Source organism: Bufo bufo, chromosome 5, assembly GCF_905171765.1.
Source record: "Bufo bufo chromosome 5, aBufBuf1.1, whole genome shotgun sequence".
In the NCBI taxonomy this organism is placed as follows: domain Eukaryota; kingdom Metazoa; phylum Chordata; class Amphibia; order Anura; family Bufonidae; genus Bufo; species Bufo bufo.
The window spans coordinates 482,351,309-482,357,308 of NC_053393.1; positions in this window are offsets into that span (position 1 = coordinate 482,351,309).

A 6,000-nucleotide genomic window follows, 5' to 3' on the forward strand; every position below is an offset into this window, starting at 1 on the left:
AAAGAGGATTTTTGCCAATTTATCTGAAGTCCAGAGAAGCCACCAAATCTGTCAATCAATACCATGGCCGCATCCAGGGATGCACCAGTATCGCCCAAAAAAAGCAGAGTGTCATCAGCGTACATAGCCACTTTGTTGTGCAGCCCACCGTATCTAAACCCTTCTATATTTGTTGATAAGCGGATATACGCCGCAAGCGGCTCTATTGCAAGAGCGAACAATAAGGGCGACAATGGGCATCCCTGTCTGGTGCCCCTGGCCAAAGCAAAACAGTCCGACAACCCTCCATTAGCTCTGATTCTCGCCTTGGGACTAGAGTAAGGACCTTTTACCCACTGAATGAACCGCGCTTCAAATCCCATGATTCTAAGGACCCCCCACAGGTATTTCCACTCCACACTATCAAACGCCTTGGCGGCGTCAAGAGCAAGCAAGGCCCTGTCCCGACAATTGTCCGCCGGAATATTCAAACTAGCATAAAGCCTACGGAGATTAATAGCCGTCGATTTCCCAGGCATAAAACCCGTCTGGTCCGGGTGCACAATGGTCAGAATCACCTTGGACAGCCTATTCGCCAACACCTTCGCCAGGAGCTTAACGTCAGCCGTTAGAAGCGAAATTGGTCTGTAGGAATCCGGTATTTTAGGATCCTTTCCAGGTTTAGGTATAACCACAATTATAGCTTCCTGCATCGAGTGTGGCATCGAACCTGCCGGAAAAGAATGTTTCTAATAGCAAATTGTAGCCATTTATTTGTCATGCCTTAAAGGGATTCTGTCACCTCTTTTTACCCTATAGAGATGCGGACATGCACGGCTAGATCGCCGCTAGTATATCCACAATATACCTGTCCTATAGGGCTGTGTGGTTTTATTTAGGGGGAAAAATGATATATATATATATATATATATATATATATATATATGTGTGTGTGTAAATCAGCCTGGTAAGGTGCCCAAGGGGCTGTACTAACCGTTCTGGAGCCCAGCCATGCCCCCTGTGAAGGAGCCCAGCACCGCCTGTATCCAGGAATCTCCTCCTTGCTCAGAAAGTCAGATCGCCATAATCTCGTGGTGCGTGAGCTCGCGCATGAGCAGTTCCTTTCCTGAGGCTGATGCCAGCACAGGGAAGGAACAATATGCCGCCACTGCGCATGTGCGAGCTCGCGCATCGCGGGATTACGGCGATCTGACTTCGTGAGCAAGGAGGAGATTCCTGGATACAGGCGGTGCTGGGCTCCTTCACAGGGGGCATGGCTGGGCTCCAGAACGGTTAGTACAGCCCCTTGGGCTCCTTACCAGGCTCATTTACATATATATCAAATCATTTTTTCCCCCTAAATAAAACCACACAGCGCTATGGGACAAGTATATTGCGGACGTGCTAGCTGCGATCTAGCCGTGCATGTCTGCATCTCTATAGGGTAAAAAGAGGTGACAGAACCCCTTTAAGTTTCTAGGCACAAATCATCTGGACTTTAGTATTTACTTTCCGTAAATATTCTGACATAACATACTTTTACCCATTAAAGCGTTTTCTGTCCCTTGAATAGAAAACTTGAGTACTTTACCATAATATGGTAAGCAGATGTAGTTTTGCAACTGACCACTAGATGGTGACATGTCAATAAAACAATTGCTGTGTAACTGCTTTTCCTAGTGTGGTGGTTTTGATATTATTTTTTTCTTCTGTTAGAGCAGGGGTGGGCAACCTCCGACACTGCAACAAAACTACAACTCCCAGCATGCATACTTCCTCTGCTCTTCTCAGATCTCTCATAGAAATGAATGAGGAATTGTAGTTTCACAACAGCTGGAGCGCCGAAGGTTGCTGTCCCCTGTGTTAGAGAAACCACAGCATAGAAAACAACACAGATTGCTAAATGAAGCTGCTTATTTCACTGAAAAACAATAACGGCGGTAAAATTATTATTTTGAAAGCGATACAAATCAAAGCATGACCAGCAGCAAAACCCCAAAAGACACGTGTTCCTAACGAGAAGTAGGATCAAGTGACGGGTGTGTCCCCTCCTGGATTGTTTACATTTATTTTACTACATTTCTTAAATATAAAGCAAGCAATAAACTATGTACATCAATCATTAATCCATTATTACAAAAAAAATATAATAATATTGACAGATGAAATTTAGTGAAATAAATAAAAAATAATCCAAGGGGAAATTATCTTCAATTGATCCGAGAAGTAGAGGGAAAAGTGGTGGTGCAGATCGTTTTCATACAGTACCACCTCATTTAGCACTACAGGGGTGTTGACGTGGCCCACGCACTTCTAAACAGGCTCCCTAAGTTTGTTGCATTGACTACACTGGGAATATTGCATTTTGGAAATGTTCACTTATAAATAGCTCTGTTAAATTTAAGGGTTTGTCTTCTAGTGGAAGAAAATTGTGTGTGTGGCAGAATCTTTTATTTTTATTTTTTGTTATACCCAATCATTACTATCCCAACAGATCCTCCACCTCTGCCGTTATGTCACCTCCTAGGTCCCTGCTGGTTCCAGCTTCCCGGCCCTGGCTCAGTGCACTAGAAATGGTCGGCGGTGCATGCTCAGCCAATCGCTGGCCAGGACGGTGACCTGACGGTGACTAGTTAAACAGCCATTTCCTGTGAGAGTGGGGAACCAGTTAGCTCATAAAGGCACAAGTGTATTTGGGATCCATAGTCCATGCAATCCCACATACAGTGTTACAAGCTGTGCAGCAGCCAACAATGGTAAAAGCGTGCAGAGTTCTTATTCTCTACTACAAGTCCTCTGATAAAAAGAGAATTTCTCCCACTCTTTATTTATAAAGTATGTATTAGAGATGGCTGGCCGAGACCTTGTCTTACTGAGACTGGGCAAGTCATTTAGGGTATGTTCACACGTGGTTAATACACCGCAGATTTTTAGTGTGAAAAATCCGCAGAACTGTACAGTACCAGCAAAACAGATGAGATTTTATGAAATCTTATCCACACACTTCGGGGGGAAATCTGCAGTATGAACTGTCCCTCGATGTGGATTTGAAATCTGCTGCATGTCAATTTATGATGCAGATCTCCACCACACCTTTCACCCTCGGCAATACAGCGGGAGAAATGCACAGCCATTTCTGCGGTAAAATCCGCATGGAATTCATGCAGTTATTGCCGCAGATTCTCAGCCAAATCCACAGCGGACTTTTCCTGCTAGGTTTTACTTCCCTCGTGGGTGTATCCTTAAAAGCTCATTCAAAAAACCCACAATGGGGGTCATTTACGAACATTTTACACCTGTTTTTGGCACGCAAAAGTCGCAACTTTTTAAATGCCTGTGTGACAATATTCTGTCACACGGGCGTTTTTACGCCATCCTCGCCATTAGACAGTGGCAGGTGCTGGGACATCGGCTCCGGCAAATTTACTAACATTTATGCATAAATATTGACTGTCACAGATTCGCCTAATTTAGGATGAGGCGCGCATCTGGTCATAAATTAAGGGAATCCTCCGACAGTGCAGAGAGGAAAAAAAGACTGGTGTAAAAAGCTGGTCTTTGTAAATGTTTGTTTATCACAGAGGTTTAGGCTGGATGATGTGGTGCAGGGACAGACTGTTCTCTGACCCTATACCAACTATGGGTTGTCCTAGGGTTCATGCACACGGGTCTGCAATATACGGGCCAGGCTGTCTGTGCACTGTATCATGGATTGGGTCCGCAATCTGCAAGGTGCGGTGGGGAACAAAGACACAGAAGCACTACAGAGTGCTTCCGTGGGGTTTCTATCCATACCTCCGCACCGCAACAAAGTAGTGCATGCGCTACTTTTTTGCGGTGCGGACGTTGGATGCAGATCGCGGACCCCAATCAAGCAGTCTTGTGGTCGGTGCCTGTGCATTGTGGGCCCGGCCAGCACACGTTTGTGTGCATGATCCCTTAGTCTCAGACAGAAATTTATGCCTGAGTTGTTGATCAATTTTAGCATATATAAGGTCATGAAAAGTAGTAAGAGATTTTCAGTCTGGTTACCATGTATAAGATCGTATAGATCGAAACGGGTTGGTAGCGTCACCATCATCTATGAGAAGAAACTGCATTCTTTTAAATTTATGAAATAAAGGCTGAAGATTTTGACTTATCTCGGTGCTGGACATCTCTTACTACTTTTCTGGATCTGTACGGACTGGACCGGGTCCTTGCATGAGACACCATGTGTGGAGGTGCTGGCTTACTTTTTTAATCATTATATATTAGGTCATGCCCCTTTCTCACAAAGCCACATCCCTTTTCCAGTATGCCATGTCCGTTTTTTCAGGGCAGAAGCTTTCTCTAAACCTATATCTGCTAAACTTGCACCAATTCTTGGTTCAATTTATGCCTAAATCTAGGTGAAACCGCATTAGTGTGAACTAACGTGCAGCAAATACCAATAGATTTCTATTCTACAAATGTAGTTTTCATTTTCATTTGGTCAGAGGAGCCTCATAATTGTTTTTCATCTACTCCGGTAAGTTTGGAACATTACGTGACGTAACAGGCATGACGTTTTCAGCCGGGTCTTGTTCCACCCTGTGGGACCTCACAGGCCGGCCCTGGTTTTTCATGAATTTCACTCTTTGCATTGAATGCAGATTTATAGACAAATCTGCAGTAAAATTGGAAAATTTCAGATTATCTTTCAAAATTCCAGATATCGTTCAGATAACAGAATTAGGGCTCATTCACATGGCTATTCGGCCGTTCCGTGCATTGGCCGCAATTTGTGGTCCCCAATGCACAGGCACCATCTGTGCGGCTGCCGTGATGGATCTAGACCCATTCAACTTGAACATGTTCTATTTTTTTTTTGCATATTGCGGACCCACTGTTTGCGTGCCGCAATACGGGCACGGCTGAACAACGCCCTTGTGCATGAGCCCTCATATGTACAGTATGTAACGTGCACCATCTTTATGAAAGAAATACATGTAGACATTTATGAAGGACTTCAGATCATGTAAGAGTCTTTGTAGCATTGTAGAAATAAATATGTCACAGACGCAGAAGGATTTCCTGTACTCCCAGTATGACAGAATATCGGCTTCCATGTAACTTTACTGAGCACGTTTATAGCGATATCGGCACATATCCTTCCAGCAGGGAGCAATGAATCGTCTTCCATCTGCGTTCATTAAACTTTGCCGAGACATCAGGCACCTTATGGATTAGCAGCACTTGGTAAATGCTGCCCAGGATTCACGTCAGCGCTCTCACAAGTGTCAGGTGTGCTTTCTTTCAGTTTGTAAAACAGCGAGCCAGTGATGGAGGAATGCGGTAAAATTCCTGGGTCGGGTGAATGTGAACATCACTTTTCCAGACTTTACAATGAGATGTATCCCAAAAAAAAAAAAAAAAAATTTTTTTTAACTTTGTTATGTTTAGGAAAGGCACTGAATGTGAAAATAATTGTGACCTTTGGGTCTTGTGCACAGAATGGAGAATAGGTGAAAATAAAGTGATCTTCTGTGCACCCATCTGGCTACACTTTAAGGCCTCATGCACACGATTCTATTTTGCATCCGTGTACAAAACGCATTTTTTGCGGTTTGTACACGGACCCATTAATTCCTATGGGTACACAAAAAGGTATTCCCAACAGGGAATGTGTCATCGGAAAATGACCTGTTGTTTTAAACTTTTAATCAAGTTTTTGTGTTAGGCAGACACAGCTGTTTTCAGAACAATGGAAGTCTGTGGGCATATTCACATGGCCCTTAAAAAAAAAAAGGACATCCTGTTTTTAACAACCCTTAAACACATTTTTTAAGAATTTTTCATGGTATTTTTTGCATTTTCTAAGTCACTATATTTAAAAAACAAATCCTAAAATCCTGCACTTTACTGACTGGCCACTAGGCCTAATAATAGGCGCAGCTTCCTGTTCTGTACAGATCCTATTTCACCAGTCGTCCCATTATCATCACATGCAGGATTACAATGACAAATAACATCTTTATATATACACTCACCTAAAGAATT